The following is an 18,298-nucleotide window of genomic DNA, read 5'->3' as shown; positions in this document are numbered from 1 at the left end:
AAAACACCTGAAGCCAAAGATATCGATGTCAAAATCGAAATTCTGCTTTTTTTCTGAACTACACATACAAGTGGTAGTCATGAGTTATCGTCTAGTACTGGTGTTTCATCTTGTATAACTAACTTGTACTCTGGTTACTATCGCCCTCTTCGTTCTAAAGAAGAAATCGAATACAAATAGTTCTCTATCTCGGAGCTAAAGAGGGCGCCTGAGTGAGTCAGTAGAGCAAACCCGGCCGGGCCAGTATAAACGGAAGAATGCGCCTGTGCGACTTTGTTGTTTATAAACAATGCATTTCAGATGCCTCACGTCGACATAGCTGCAATATTACAATTTTACGATATACATCATGACAAGCATGTTTTAACTTTCATCAATCGGCAATGTACCTTGGATATATTGTAAATTGGTCGTATGGATCCAATACAACCTGTGAGCGCCGCTCTGATGACCCCCTCTTTCCATCAACAGAACCTAGGCTCAATGTGAGTTTGCGTAAAAACAGATACAATTGCAAGGGATGCATATTCTATACTACCTATACTTTAACTTGGATGCATTTCTACAAGGCAACATATGAATCGTTTGAATAGAGTATTATTTGCAAATATCAGGCAGCGGACTCATTGAAACAGGACGCTTTAGTCTGCAATGTGTTTTATGAGTCCTAGAAAACCTTGTGAGAAATATAAGAACGTTCCAGTTTAGAAGTGTGAAGTAGAGACTGAGATAAAAAAATTCGAGATACTATCTTCTTAGATGTACCTGATACACGTTGCTTTGAAAAGTTGCGAATCGACTGTTCTACTTTCGTAATTTTACACTGGCATGAGAATGTAAACATCGCTGCGCTACAAATCTAGAATCTCCTCTGTGCAACCGCGAAAAAAACCATGGTAGAATTGGACAAACCTATAGCAGACATGTACACTACTGCCCTCTGGAGGTCACCATATCTATTGCACAGATTACAGTCCTGAAACTCGTCTAAAAAGACACTTTTTTTAAAAATTTACACGTGTAGCATTCATATGCTGCTGTGTATGGTGTTGCAACGTTGATTCATAACATGCTACTGCAAATCTACCTCTACCATAAGATAACGCAATGCATTTGTCAAACACATACAAAGAGATCCCTTCAAATGGGAATAAAAATGAACGTTGTTACAAAAACATTTTCCAGGACGCATATAAGACATTTTTACATGGACAATAGCTGTAACTTACGATAACATTGTCATGATTTTTGTTTTGTTTTGTTTTTTCGGAAAAGTTGGTACAATTTCATATTTGCGTTGCTAAAGTATGTTGCAATCGTTAGCCTCGCAAAACAACATATATGTATTATCAAGTTAAAAACACACGCAATGTTACTGTCAACAAGAATTCTACTCGGTCTTAAAGTTCAGTTGTCTACAATGCCTTTGGACAATACAAAGAGACTGTCTTGACAAGCTGATGATTTTTTTAAAAGTGAGGCAATATTAGGGAGCCGTCATTATTTACGGCCTGGGGTCGGAGGAATGTGAGGCAAAAAATTGAAAGCTGCAAGGGGTTGCCCAAAATGGGGAGAGAAAAAGGGGGTTACTCAATTTTTGGAGCAAAATAAATTGAAACACCTCTCAGAGTGCACCATTGCACACATCAATTTCTCAAAATTTTCGATGCGAGAGGGGCATCCCTCTCTCGCGCTCTTCCCCTTGGGATGAGCGCGAGACTATAACCAGTATCAACCAGTACTCAGTTTAAAAAGAAATTAAAAACACCTCTAAGATTGCACCAGACTGCGCCATTGCAAATCATTTTCCACTCAAGATAGGGGACACTGTCCTCCTCAACCTCTCGCGTGCCCCCCCCCCTCCGTAAAACCAAATTCTGCCCAGTCAGATATCCTTGTGAAAACTTTGTCATAATACCCATCCAAATTAAACAGTACTGATTGATACTGGTTATAGCATGAACTATTATATCTATATTTTGTTGTAACTTTTGAATTTCATTTCGTTCGTCACACCCTTTTCAACCGTCATGAGATAACCGATTAAAATCAAGCAGGGTACACCAGGATTTGAAAGGTCTTTCTATTGCTGCATTTTTGTAAGTGTATTGATATTTAATTTTTCTAGGTGGGGGGGTCAGTCAAAATTTCTGTATTAGAACGGGGATTACTCAAATTCATCATGGATGGCAGGGGAGTTACTCGAAATATTGAGTTTCCGATGAAATTCCTCCGACCCCAGGCCATAAATAATGACGGCTCCCTTAAAAGACCATAGAAAATACGCAAAGCAAAAGGCAAATGGAGCTGTTATATCAAGGACCGCGGGAAGGTTCTTTTTTGTTATTGTCGAAAGTAGATTACATGGCTCATTGGAGGTTGAGTATCAGCTCGACAAGAAAAATTGTAAAACTGAATAACGAATATACTTCAATAACGTTTTTTCGCGCTCAGGCATTATCGAGTCTGTGTGGTGAATGTTGTTCTTCACGTTCATTCCTGAAAGAAAAAGGCGAGTAGTGAGTTTATCTCATGTTAAAATTTACTGCCTTATCCATCTACTTGACAATAGAATGCATGAACGTGAAATGGTGCATTCGATCGCCGAGCTGAAGGGTACGCATGGAGGGAAAACTTTGCATTTTTATATATTGACTAACTTCATTCCTGCGACAAGAAAAGGTTCAGTCAATTACAGAGATCACTGAAAAATATCGATTCCGCAATTAGGAAACTTTTTACATTAGACGCGATCGCTGATGAATATGTACTTCGGAAATATATATATACCATGATTGCTTTTGAAGCGTAACAGTGTTCTTCAGAAATCATCAGATGAAAGTTAGATACTTCTCTATAGGAAGGATCGTCCTTGTTTACGCCCTCTTTTTATCTCAAGGGATGCACTCAGCAGCTCCATTAAATGAGGTGTTTCATAATTACATTTTTACCCCTAAGTATATAGGAGACATGTGTAAGTAATTAGCAGGATGTCATCCAAGATAGAGTTTATGTCACCGCTGTAAATGGATCCGCTAGACGGCCATCATGGTCGGCGAGCTGGCCGTCTCGGTGCACTTGTGTTACGTGTATGGGCATAATGTTATTCTCTGGAAGTAGGTCTGCGCAATCCACCATTGCGTCTCTTTGGATAAACAACTGTAAACTGCTGTTCCGTGGTGGAAGTTAATTGCACGATGATGAAGAAGATCTTATACAATGTATCTGATCTCGGACCTCTCCATAACTTTGATATAGAACCTCTCTAGGACTTTGGTTTCAATGTACTCTACCCTGCCAGTCCCTTCCCTTCTAGGTTTCAGGGATAGCGTAGCGCACACCGAATCCGATGAGAGATTCTTCTATTTGGCCAAGGCAAACTCATTTGAGGGGGGTTAACATGCTATTTTGTCAAGTGTGATGGTGTTTAAAGGCAAATCTTAGAACTCAAATAACCAAGAAAGAGGTTTGGAGTGTGTGTCCAGATAGATCCAACAGTAACTTGACTTTTTATACGGGTCGAAAGAAAACACCAGAAAAAGAAGGGGACTGTGGGATTTTTGCTAGTGTATGGTGTACATCAAGCAGCAACATTGCCCGCGACGACGACAACCGGTATTTATTGATTTCATGAGTGATTGTTGTATAACTTTGAATATAGCTCCACGTCTGCCACGCAAAGCTAAACTTTGACGTGCTTTCAGTCACGTGCATCCACAGATGGAAAAGTACAAACATCAAGAAACAATTCACATGTAGAGAGATTGTGTGTGTCTGACGCCTTTGTCGTGAGGGAAAATGTATTGCTTCCACTCGACAAAACATTTGCTGAAAAGTAAATTTGGAAAATTGATTTAATGAGGGTAAAAAAGGTTTGCTTTGGTACTTGTTTCCTCCAGCCTCCCCTCCCCCCCCCAGCTCACATCAAATGGTTCAATTATAAATTCCGCTTACGTGCAATTCACTTGTCGCTTGGGACTCCACATAGACCAAACATGTCTGGACCCGAGGAAAGGTGTCTTTTAATTATCATGTGCCACCATCGATCGTGTCAAGCTGACCAAAATGCGGCCTAGCCTGTTCAAAATGTTCGAACTTAACTTTAACAGGTGGCAACGTTGCGGCCTAGGGACACTTCATTGAGTTATGATCGTTGTGCGATTTGTTTTGATGAGTCTCAAGAATGAGACTGGCATTGTAAACTTGCTTCAAGAAACACATGAAAAATCGTAGTAAATATAAAAATAAACGAAACAAAGTCACCGCATTGAAGCTCAAAAGTTCCTTCCACTATTTTCCGCCAAGGACGCCGAAACTTTTCATATAATGGAAAAATGCTGTAATTTTTGTGAAAAACTTTTTTCATTATTTTTGTTTCAGAAAACGTCTTTTCTTCTGTCTCAGAAATATTGAAATTCACAGCATTAGCATTGGAATTCAAAATTATATTAGCCTCGCAATCGAAACCCATTGTGTACAATATGCAACGTGGTAGACCCTCCTACATGTAGTATGTAGTATTGACCATTTCAACTTCAGTTTTTACAAAAACGTCGTTTGAGAGAGAGAGAGAGAGAGAGAGAGAGAGAGAGAGAGAGAGAGAGAGAGAGAGAGAGAGAGAGAGAGAGAGAGAGAGAGAGAGAGAGAGAGAGAGAGAGAGAGACAGAGACAGAGAGACAGAGACAGAGAGAGACAGAGAGAGAGAGACATAGTGAGATGAGATGAGAAAAAAGAAAGGATAAGAATTTACAATTTAATTTGATTTTTAAACTGGTATAGTTCATAGGATTGTGTTCGGCTCACCAGTAAAGGTCAATGGCCCCATTTAGTATGACGTTGTGTGAAGCTGTAAATTGTAAGGCATACAACCCCAAGGTCAGCAAAGTTGAATGCCTTCAGTAGCAGATGAAAAGACGATTTTGTGACATTTGATCCATCTGTTTGGCATCTTCAGCCAAGTAGACAATAAATCCAAAAAATCTTTTATTGGGGATGTCGACTGATATGGCTCATTTTATAATAACCTCGCAAAAATAGAATCGAAAATCGTTAGAACCTACATATTCCTAATCGGAGAAAATGAAAAACAATTATAGAACCATTGACGCGTGTGAATTTGATATCACTGTCTTCAAACTCTTATGAGGTAACGTTGGCGGTGAAATCCTCGTCCTCTCTAAGGGGGAGAACCATTTGATTTCTGGGGGGGTATGGAGGAAGAGGGTATGGGAGCAAATTTTTTAGTGACAGCAATTTTTTTTTTCTACTGTCAGACCTGCATCAATTTTTTTTCCAAATGGAGTAGCAGTGCAATTTTTTTTTATTGGTCATCAAGTTTGTAATGCATTGTATATAAGGGAGCCGTTATTATTTATGGCCTGAAACTCCGAAATTTCGAGTGACCCCCCCCCGCCCTTTGCCAACCATGATGAATTTGAGTAACCTCCCTCTCTAACTCTGAAATTTTGACCGATCCCCCACTTAGAAAAGTTAAATACCAATACATGTAATTGTAAAATTCACAAAATACAGCAACAGTAAAGACCTATCAAATCCTGATGTACCCTGCTAGACTATCATCAGTTATTTCATGATGGTTCAAAAAAGGTGAACACATCAAAATGAAATTCAAAGTCACAATAAAATAAAGATATAAAAGATCACGCAGTATCTAATCATATAGTATATTGTTTAATTTGGATGGATATTATGACAGGGTTTTCACTAGGATATCTGACCGGGCAGAATTTGAAAGTACAGGGGAGAACATGAGAAAGGCGTAGGGGAAAGTGTCACAGGGGCTTTCCCCTATCTTGCATGGAAATTTTTAAGATATTGATGTGTGCAATGGTGCAGTCTGGTGCAATCTGAGAGTTTTTTTAATTTGTTTACTAAGTGAAACTGTTAGAATACCCCAAGGGGGAGAGCATGAGAGGGGGGTTCCCCCTCTCGTATTGGAAATTTTGAGAAATTGATGTGTTTAATGGTGCAATCTGAGAGGAGTTTCAGTTTATTTTGCACTCGGTAAAACTGTTTGAAAATGACATTGAACACTGATATTTTTTACATTTTTTGCATGATCAGTTTTTGAGTCACAATATTCAACAACCAAACAATGACAATACAATTTGTGAAAAACAGTTCTGTTTGCCAGAGACTGAAGACAAATGAATATACAGGAACGTAAAATCTGTGACCTTCTGGTGTCATTTCTCCAGCTGCCAGCTTCTAATGAAAAGCCTGAATATGGTATGTTTGCGATCCGGTGTTTGTGGTCAGAAAAACAAGGCTCACACATTGTATTTCATTATATTTGTTGTTCCTCAATTTTTCATTGTCAAGGTACATCTTTCTAACAAATTTATATTGAGAAAATAATATATTGGTTTTAACACTAGTTTATTGACTCCTGTCTTGTGTTTTAAATTTTCACAATTTACAGAAGTCAAATAGTCCCCTTTAGATAGTGCCTATGCCATTGAGATATTGCAACAGAAATCCTGAAATATGATTTCTTGGGTCAGAAAAGGGAAGGAAAACATTGAGTGTACTGAGGTGTAAAGTAGACCTATGTAGTGCATGTTTATATCATAAGTGCTGGGGAAAGAAACAAGAATTGCTTGTGGTAAAAACATTTGCGCACCAGCAAAGAATACATGAGAATAAGGTTTCCAAATTTTGCTTATTTCTGGTGCATTGTGACAATTTTTTTTTTCTCTTCTGTCTGTTATGACAATTTTTTTTTTCTCAGGCCATGACAGGATCAATTTTTTTTTCTTCTCTCTCACCTGGTGACAAATTTTTTTTTCTCAAAATCCTCCATATCCCCCCAGAAATCAAATGGTTCTCCCCTAAGGATGACCCTTTTCATCAAATCACATTTTAAGAGTTCCGCATCCTGTAACTTATAATACAGTTTCTATTCCTAGTAACAAAGTTGTCATATTCGTCAAAACTTATTATTTTACGCTTTTGATACACTAGCTTACTTGGATACGATAAATCCAGCGCTTTTCCACTCGATTTGGACTATAACAAGTCTGGCGCCACGAAATACCAGCACGGAATGAACAACATGGCTTAACTCGTTTATATATTTAAAACTTCACTCAGTAACTTATCATTCTCATAAAGGTATTCTGAGTACTACCTCTGTGTTCTATTGTTTTTCAATCACTTGTAGTATTGAGCTCTTATTATCGTTTTAATTTATTCATCACGTGGGACTGAAACAATCGTAGCATGCCGCGAAGTGATGATTTGTACTTTTGTATCTTTTCTAATGTCGGTAGAAATCACAGTATTGCATATCATCGTATTGTGTTCTTTATAGCGTCGGTATCCGACATAAACACGATAATGTATAAAAAAGATTTGAAAACTGAGGGAGAGAGACACTCTCATAGCTTTTGGCCCACTGTCTCTCCGAGGGATAATTTATGTATCAGCGGATGGGCCGTGAGGCCAGGTTAGCTATGGTTCCGTATTCAATAATCAAGTTCCAGTTCTATATCCGATCGTCACTCGGTTTTCAACTTGTCGATGCCGATGTAAATGTAATCAATCAATTAATTGATTACTAACTAATTAATAATTAACTGATTGTTTGTTTGATTGATTGATTGATTAATTATTTAATTGATTAATGTCATTATTTAAAAGTGGAGTAGTCCGCACTTGAATATCATAGGTCAATAGCAAGTGAACAATAACTTTGTATGTTGAGCGTAATGCATTATTTTGGCATTACGTTGCCATTACTGTATATTGAAGCATACACTATGGAGACCAATAAGAAAAATGTATTTGTTTCAGAGAACAAATGTAATGAGAATGTGATAAAAAAATCCATCTATTTCAATCACACAACCATACAAATAAACGAAATAATTAAATAGATCAATTCGACCAATCGTGTGTGTTTCACCTTTTCTGTCGGAACAAATAATATTACAGTTTATTTGCACTGAAACCTTGTTTCTAACACTTTCAAATGTATCTTTCACAACTGCTGAACTCCAAAAAATTATAGTGAAAATTCACAGCGTCAAGCCAGATGTCTAGTTTTAGTTTATTGCTCATGTTTATTATTTGTTGATGATTATGTTATTATTTGCCGGCATGTATGTCTGATAAATTTGAAGAATAGACTCTAATATCCTGTTGTTAATGATTTCTTTCAATCATGTCGTTGTAATTGAAAAAGAAAACATGTAAACGAACATCATAATGATTTGGTTTCGACTGATCCAAAGTATATACCGTAGAGAAGTTGGTTCATCGCCAAAGGCTAATCTCTTAGCTCTACAGACACACAGCGTTTCGCACGGTACTCAGAATCTCCGAGCTATGAAAATCTAATGACGTCATTTTAGATATATATTAAATTGAATGATGTTTCTTTTCTTTCGGTGGATGTAATTTATAGAATTTTTGAGGAAGGAAAAATCTAGATCTGTTCTGGTGTCGGTAGCATGCCACCTCCTGGGTGGAAAATTGCCCAACAAAAAAGGGGAGGGGTTTATCCTGTTTTGTTGAACTCTTGGGTATCACAAAGATGTGTTTGACTGTGAACAGATTCCACGCACTCACATCCCCCTCAACAAATTTAGGGTACGGCCCTACCAATTCTTAAAGAAACAACAATAATCCAGTGATCCGCAAATGCTACTGTACTGGTTTTAAATGGATTATTACATATTTTGAGACTCTGTAGTCACGCAAGCTCTTTGATTACGCTAAGTACGCACATTCAAAATATTGCATTAACCAAGAGATGATAGTTCCAGATATTACATTAATATATGTTCTGGGCAATTTTATCTTTACAAGACACGGAAACATAGCATATGTTACGTCTTTTATAGACGAGACAGTAGGAGCCGTTTTCATTCCTATGCTTTTGCATTATTTGTCAGTATTAAACATAGACTAGGAAATCAGGATTTAATCAGTGTTTAATTTCACACTAAATTTAGGCTAATCAGTTTATTTGTAACACTTATTCATCAGAGGTTAACGGTGAGTCTGGATCCTGTATGGCATCCGCCAAGTTTCCTTGTTTCATCTTCCAACAATAAACTACGATAGGAAAATGTAATTTTTCGACAATAAACTATGAAAGGCTTTTTACGATGTTAGTGTATATCTTTCCGGTCAAACAAACGTTAGACAAACGAAGCGTCTACCCCAACCTACAGGTAGTCTGAAATAACACACGGAGAATAGCAAACGCAGTGGGTCACCGAACCGCGCCTCTCAACGCAACCTAATGACTGAAACCGATCACATCCTGGCGCGTAAACAAATAATTAATCGGCCCTTTGTTCGGCCTGATATGCCGATTTGAAAGATAGCCGAAACCCTGGAAGATAATAGCCACAGAAGTGGAATTGAAACTCCGTTGATTTCAAAGTCATCAATCAGGGAGATTAGCCGAGAAATGGGAGTCACCGTCCATTGATAGCAGGATCAGCATACACGATGTGAGATCTCCCCAGTGAGTTGATCACATCAAAGTCGCTCGAGAGTTATTCAGCTCTGGGACTATTCGCCCCATAGACGAGTATACAGAAGGGGTATTTCTCGCTTCTGTATACTCGTCTATTGGGCGAATAGTCCCAGAGCTGAATAATTCTCGAGTGAGTTGATCACATACAAGATTCTCTTCTTCCAATTAATACCGTCAATCGGCTTTATTGCAGAGTTTAAGTAGTAAATTGAACATGTAACGAAAGACGTTCAGCGTGCTCCAGCGGTGCTAACGTGTAAGGTTGCTTGAAGTAACAAATATTAAAAATTCACAGACAATACACGTCAATGATGTATCTTTTGAGCAGTCAGTGCTCTGTTCCCTGAGTTTACAGGGTTCGATTTCCTTGTCAATTTCGAAATTCACAACACTTTGTGTCGCGGAACCCTGCGAGACAGGAAGGGTGTCACGCCGTCGTGTTTCATTTCGTTCATTCAAGTCACGCCAGCCACGGTGAAAGTGGGAGGTCAGAAATAAGCACCTGGAGCAATTTACACAAAAAAAGTCCTCATTCCTAAGACAGCCTGAGAGGTGTTCGCCAGAATCTTGTGAAGGGTTGGTCAAATGGCTTTCGTGACGCAATAAAAAGGATAATCATTGGATCGGTTTCAGGGGGTTCTATTTACTTTCACACTCACATGGCTATCATCAATCCAGTCCCAGGGTAATAAGAGAGACAGAAGAGATACTAGGAGATGCCGACAATGGTTTTCAATGAGCTATCTACTTAAAGTCGGTGAATTGTTTTCACGCAGAGATTGCACATGTAATGGGCTGGTTGATGACAGTAATGAATTTCTAATGAGCTTAAGCCCGATTCCATTTAAACTTCATTAATTGAATCAACTGAGAGAGTGGTGATGAAAGTGCGCAACAAAAAAAAAAAAGTTAGCAAGCGTGAAAATTCCGTGTTTTGGTATTTTTCATGGATATCTTTCCTATCTTCAGCGGTCAACGCGTACTCTATAGCGTGCGGTCACAAATTCTTCTTCGAGTCGGCGTTCATATGATTCATATCGTCTGATAAATATCGCAAGCCCATTACCTTGTTTACTTTGAAACAGGAGACCCGGAAACCGGCCTACAAAATTGTCGTCGTGTCATGACAGCAGAGGCTGAAGACGACACGTGATTCATTTTCCGTCGCCGAAAAAACGGGAAATGAATATCACCATGACTCATACGACCCGCACTTTAAACTGCGAACGGCGACGTAGAGAGAGATGCCCGCACTTATCTCAGGTGGAGATTATAGCGCCCTCTACTCGTGACGATATCGCTGTTGATATATCAGACTCAGCTTTCGTACACAAAAAGAGCAGACTGCGTCCTATATGGTTTATCTGTCATAACTTTCGCGACATCAAACATTTCTCACCATATTACGGTAGTATGCGTCTCGAAAGTGAAAGACAATCTTTTGCTCAAACTTTCCTCTATGAAACTTTCGATCGTTCTATCAAATCAAGAATAAAGTTCAGGGGTCACCCGTGCAAAATTTGAGACTAGAGAAACAACCAAACATTTACTTTATTTGCAATTCAAAATGGCCGCCATCGCTGTGCTAACTTTATGGGTAAAATAACACTTTCGATTTTCAAAAATCTTAGACTGCGATTTCTTTTTCTTATTGAAAGAGCTTTAAAACGAGCCCCTACAAGTGGTGGATCAAGTATTGTCACAGTTTGAAAGTCTGCATATCTATCCCCGAGGCGCATTCAACCTTAAAATCTTCAAAATTTTCCCGACTCTCCAATTGTCCAGTCCCTGCATCTACATTTCTGTCTAAGTTTGCAGACACAGTGAACGATCAAGGCGTATTCCCTCCACAAAGCTAGGGGCTGTGGTTCGGAAGTGCAGTGGGCGCTATTGGGGTGTAGTCACGACGCTCCCGTTATCAAAGGATCAGCGAGTAGCACTTATCAAACGAACTTGCCATAAATTTAATGGTCTCATATCAACTGGCTGTAGTTAGTACTTTGACGGCAAAATTCTTTCCTCACATGTTTGTCTTTTCATTACGAGTTCGTCCTTGCCGAATTTTATGGTCCAGACGTCCTCAAACTGGACAGTCCAAAATTTGCCGGTCGTCGCCAATGCTTCACTAGCGGAAATCATCAGTACGCCTAGTATCCTGTCTAATATAGCTGAGGATTGTAATTTTGTGGTGCTCCACTTCAGGTGACTACTGTAATAGTTTAATGCAACGTTTCTAACATAATCTCTCTTTACGCATGTAGATTTTGCTCATTGCCCCTTTTATCTTTTTTTTTCTGTTTGTAAAATAATCAAACTTCGAACAAGGAATTCATTGGTAAGCAAACATCGTGTACTTTACACAGCGAGTTGTGTTTGAAAAGCTAATATGACAAGTGTGTCGAGCAACAAACTGAAGAAGAGAAGAAGAAGTGGACTTTCTTCAAAGAATTAAAGATGAAAACACGATCAAAATTAACTGCTACTGCCTTATTCGCCACACGTCTTTTAGTGATTGTCGGGCACTGTCTCCGAGTCGTCAAGTCGACACACAGTCGGGTCCGTAGCGAAGTCTCGGATTAGACAAAATTTAAATAAACGGGAGATCCGAGATAGAGAAATTTTAAGATAGAACGCGCCTCGAAAGTGAAAGAGTGCTTTTTGCTCGGACTTTCCTCAAGGAAACTTTCAACCATTCTCTTTCAAAATCACAAATGAAAATCAAGGGCCACGGTGCAAATTTGGCAGTAGAGAAACAAACCGCTTACCGATATTTATAATTCAAAATGGCCACCATCCCTGATTTAACTCGATGGAACTAATGAAATTTTCTATTTTCCGCATTGACAAGATGATGGAAATTTTATTTCCAGCTTCAAAATCAGCCAACACAAGCTTTAGGTCAGAAAATTAATTTAAACATTTGAGAGTCCAAATATCTGTACCAAAGGGACATTCATTCTAACGGAAACAGTCATTCCCCATCAAAGATTTCGTTTTGTGAATGAAACCAGGATTATAAAAGCAACCTTACTTTTCAACAAATATTCCACAAAGATAGACCGCAGTTCATTGGGATTTTATGTAGAAAATAAAGCAACATACCGAGTATGATTGCTACATGCAGATCAAATAAAATATCAGTTTACAGGGGCAGATTCTACATCAGCTTTATCTCTTAGCAAATTGACTAACTATGCACAACTTTCGAAGGAGAACAAAGGACTAAAATCACATAAACAATCAATGTCAACAACCACGAATGCGAGAACCAGGGATTGAGGACTGCCCCTTTAAGATAGAATACGCCTCGGGGGCAGATATTCAGACTCTCAATTTTTTACAGTGTTTTGATGATCTACCACTTGTGGGGGCTCATTCTGAAGCTTATGGAGTAAATAAAATTTTCCCGCCAGAGCTGTTCGAAAATTTTTATTTTTCTGTTGACAGGGATGGCGGCCATTTTGAATTTCAAATATCGGTAATGTTATATTTGTTTCTGTAGTAGCAAACTTTGCAAGGAGGCCCCTGATTTAAATCTTGATTTGGTATGAGAATGGTTGAAAAATTCATGAAGGGAAATTTGAGTAAAAGTTTCAATCTTTCACTTCCGAGGCGCATGCAACTTAAATGCAATTTAGTATTCTATTTTTGCAATACATTTTATTTAAATCTCACTTTGTCATTCATATTACTTTTGCTTTCTTACACATTTACGTACAAGGGGGAAATGCAGGTTAGAACAATTTTACACAGTACGTTCGGCTCATTTCGCACCCCTGTGCGGCTGAATACCACTTGAGTCCGATTCCTAGTTGTTAATTCATTATTTGAATAACATGTCTGTCGATTTATCAAGTAAGAGACCAGTGTAATTTCATGAAATCAAGTCGAGTCCATTCATTCATCTGATTCGTTGAAATAATCATGTGACTAAACATAAAGTCGAAGAGTGGCGTCTTAGTCTGGACAACAGCTAAGTCTAAAATCTCACCGCGGGGTCCAGTATTCGAGAACTCAAAGCCACCATTGAAAGCCACAGCAACAAGTAGACCTGACAACTTCTTTAGCCAACATGTCCTCGCGAGTAGAACTTCTTATGTTGGAGCGGTCACTTTAATGAAATTGACATATTAAAATATTGGATATTATGTCAAAATTGTCTAGTATTATCCGTCTCCAGTTTGTGCAAAAACTATTTTGCATAATATTTAGTGAGAATATATTTAAAATGCTTTTAAACTTATGAAATATCAGGGGCAGTCAATCATGAAAACTGACACACTACAAACGTTACTCCCTAGTTTAGGGGGAGGGGGTAAAACTCCAATTCGTTTTGCGTATGTCGCAATGAGGATTCTGTTGTAATAAAAAAAAATAAGATTAAAAAATATGAAATGGCACCGTGAAACCATAAAAGAAGAGAAAGAATTACAATACAGACACGGACGTGACACAAATTACGACAACCTAAAAAAACATAATTTTAAATCCGATATAAGAATACAGACTACTTTGAACGTTGAAAAATGTAAACGGAAAAATTATATATATATATATATATATATATATATATATATATATATATATATATATATATATATATATATATTTATTTTTATTTATATATTGTATACATTTTGTATATATATATACATGTGTATATATATATATTTATATTTATTATATTCAGGTGTAGATTTTGCACAACGAGAGACACGGATGGGTTGGTATTCCCATACATAATAAACAACACACTTTTCCTGAAACCAATTTCGCATTAGGGAGTTTCGTTTTGTTGGGGGGGGGGGGGTAGTTGAGTCCAAAAAGAGGGGACTATCTTTCTTGTGCGTCAGCTTTCGTGATTGACAACCCCTCAGTCCATTCACGATAACACTTGCAAACATCGACTCTCCAACTCACGCTCCCTCGGTCGGCCTAGTATCTGCACGGCTTTCGGGGTCGTAACATGCGGGTACTAGACTGCTCTCACTAGGTTGATGATTGCCGATAACAGATTATTTGATTATCCGGGCTCCCAACCTTGAAATCTAGGGATACGCTCCGCTGCGATGAAATGTCAACCCTCGCTCTTTGTTTCACCTTTAATACATAACGACGAAGTACACCTCTACTATCTGTTGCGGAGTTACACAACAATAGTCCGAAAAAATTAAATAACTTCATAAATGATCGACGCTGCTACAAGACAATGTTCTGGAAAGTCGCTTTATAGGCCTTGAAATATTAATTCCCCTGTTGGCAAAAATTGTTAATTTAATTTTTTGTACATTTTTAGGTCTCGAGTGAGTGAGCGAGCCAAGAGGTGTGAAGTTGTTAGTGGTGCTGTTAAAATCTTTGTGATCTTTCCACCGTCAATAGTTTATCCTTCGAGATTCATTTTACACGTCGGCGGTGGACAAATAGATCTGCAGAGGGTGACTCAAAATTCAACTTTCGTCACCTTCAAAACTTACTATAAGAAAACTTTTTCGAAGGAAATAGGCGCTTTCTTCAAGAGTCTGACATTTATTTCCGTTTATCGACATGATCATAATTTTGAAAAGGCAATGCCAGTATCTTTAACCTGTTTAACATCATGCTTTTGTGGATTTTGTTAAATTTTGACCCCGCCTCATCCACGTCAATTTCAACCGTTTTCTGGTGGCAAAACTCCGGCTTCGTTGCAGTTTAAGCTGGAGATATCGCGCAGCCACCGCCAACTTAGCCTAGATTCCTTTTCCGTCCGCTTGCCTCCGTACCTCCGTCCCCACTAGTAGTGGGGACGGAGGTACGGAGGCAAGCGGACGGAAAAGGAATCTAGGCCACCGCCAACTCATCTGAAACCCCAGTAACAACGTCCAAGGACCGAATCGATGTTCGACTGCAAATTGCAATTAATAAACCCGGCACTGTTTCTTTGCCATGTAAGGAATACCCCTGTTTTCAAAACTCCCGTAAAATTTTAAACTAGATTCCAACAAGTATGTCTGACAGGCGAGACTGCAAGCCGGCCTTGGTTAATGTTTCTATAATGGCGTAACGTTAGTAGAAGCAAATGTGTACAAGGCGACATGAAGTTGTCGCCAAACAAAGAAATGCTATCGTCCAATCTATCAACTTCAAATTGTGACGACAAATTGAGCAATCAGCGACAAGTACGGGCCATCGTTTCCATGACCTTTGACACAGTGATTGGACTCTCGAAATAAGAAGCGTGTTCGCCGATTGCACGGTGATATGAAATCGCTTGACGGCGTGACCTTTCTCAATGTCTTGCGGTTAGTATGTTTTCAATATTGCCATAATTTAATAACCTTCTGGTGGATGACCCTCTAGACCCAGAGATGTGATCTCGCCGGGCGTTTGCTATTGTCCATACAAATTCTCTTTACATATTTGATTACCCCGAAGGATACTTTTTAAGAAACAACAACAAGAAAACAAAACGACGAGCAAACTAACAAAAAACGCGTGGTAGAAGTGAAGTTTGTCGGGCAGGAGTGTCCTGTCGTTATGACAACCATGTAGATTTCAGTGTAGGAATGCCATGAGAACATGTGCATCCGCCGCCCGTTGGTTATAACAACACGGTCGAGATGTAATCGACATCGGTGTGTTCGGTATCACTGACGCAAACATATTGGTACCGGTATGTACGTCATTAGTTTCAGCTTCTGATGTGATGGATCGCTTTCTAATTCCTATCCTATTAGCGGGAGTTGATACAGACAAGAATGTGCTTATGTAGTCGATTAGCTCAATGTAAAAGATGTCGGAACACTTTAAAGAGACGATAAATAAACATTATTCCACGGTGTAAGAAACACTCGTTTAAAATGTATAGTGTTGGAGGAAAACATTGCGTCTCCGTTTACTTTGCCAATTCTCCTTTGCTAACGATTCTCACATATTTGAGGTAGGCTTTCTTAGGCAAATGAGCGTGTGCATGGTTGAGTGCTCTCGTAGAAAACCCAACAGTAGCATGGATCAGTGAAGATTGCACATTACGCTACAAAGGCTTTCCGCGATTACTTTCCTTTTGTTTCGACGAATTGCAGTCGATTACAGGGGCTATTTTTCAAATTAGGAATTTCAATCCACCTACAAGAAGAATCGGTGTGATTTTTCCTACCCTCAGATTGGCTTTTAGAAAAGAGTGAGTGTCAGTACCGTCTCACTGGTGTCGCAACGTGTTCAGACCGACTTTTTTTACTGTTACCTTCAACACCCCAGGGTATAAATTAAGAACCGAGACCCAAAGGTAGAGCCACGCCAACCCGGTGGGTGCAAAGCCAGTTCGAATTCCAATACTGGCGGGGCCCAGTGATGACTGCGCTGCGAAACCTCATTAGGAAGACACGCTATGACCCCTTGATTGATTACACGTGTTCGCCGGGGCAGCCGAGATTGCCCAGTGTTTCAATTTGAGAGACCCTTATTAGCTGTGACAAGCTTTGCTCTTTCCTTAAAGTACCTTAATCAAGGCAATCATATTTTTTGGCGAGGCGCAATCCGGTAACGAAATTGTATCTGGCGTTTATGGGGATCGCTTCAATTTCATGTCAGAAATGATCTGCTCTCTAACACTTTAAGTGCCAAGCGTTTCTCTCTGGGCAATTTATCTGATGATTAGAGGGCGACTGAAATACTTGACTGCAGTTAAAATCGCGTAACTTGGAGACGAATTCCTTAATTCAAAGTAATACATATGAAAAACTACTTTCATGTACTCTAACCGTTCATTTTATTCCAATGATTGTGTCCCCCAGAGATCCATCAAACTGGAGGATTCTCACAATCTAGATGAAGTCATTCCTCTCACTCGACTCGACAAAAACGGTCCAGTCATTTAAATCGATTCAGAAACATACACTGCACATTGCGCGAAAATAAGAGAATTCACACTTTGTGACATTTGTCTGGAACTTCTCTGTACTTTTGGTATCGTACCCGAAGCGAGGTTCTGAAAAAATATCACAAAGTGTGAATTCTGTCTCATCTTAGCTCAATATAAAATTTGTATTTATGAATCGATTTAAATGGCTTATGGTACCTAATACAAAAACTATAGAGAGATTCTGGACAATGTGGTATCAGGTTGTGATACTCTTTAAGAGAGTTACCACGTTAAGAACGCCTAACATTGAGCTCATCATGAGTTAATGACAGAGAAATTGTACGGGTAGCAGTTCGATCGGTTTAGTTTTCTATCCCGTATTGTGAAAGTGGATGCGAAACATGTCGTTTATGTGCGCTATAGACAAGCTAGCAACAGAACTCGAAATGTTCCTTTCGTTTTCAACAGGGGGCCAGCGCGTTGGTGTTCACGGATGGTTGCTATAGATATCGTCCGAATTTCGCGGTGTTTGTCTTGTCGATCTGCATCCTCTCTTGGGACTAGGATGCCGTGTCCGAATAAAGAGAGCGGGTAGCGATGATGACAATAGACCCACAGACATAGGTTAACATGAATGCCGTCGCGTTTAATCGTATGGCTGTCGTATTTCCTGAATTTGGCACATTTCCCACTCAGATAGATTCGCTCGCTAAGTAAATGTTCATGTCTGGAGGTCAATGTTAGAAAAAAATCATCGTTTCGGGGATTTCTATTGTGAAATTGGGTTGACATGGGACTCCCCACCTGTTCACGTTTTGTCGTTCTCTTCCCACACACGATCACAAGTCTATACTGCTCATCTCCAAGATTAATTTTATTGGCCAACTTCCTTAGAAACCAATTTGAGGAGGGTCGGATTACTATTGTTTGGACTAATTATCTTCTTTTGT

This window comes from Ptychodera flava, chromosome 20, assembly GCF_041260155.1.
Source record: "Ptychodera flava strain L36383 chromosome 20, AS_Pfla_20210202, whole genome shotgun sequence".
Lineage (NCBI taxonomy): Eukaryota > Metazoa > Hemichordata > Enteropneusta > Ptychoderidae > Ptychodera > Ptychodera flava.
This window is presented reverse-complemented; position numbering follows the sequence as displayed.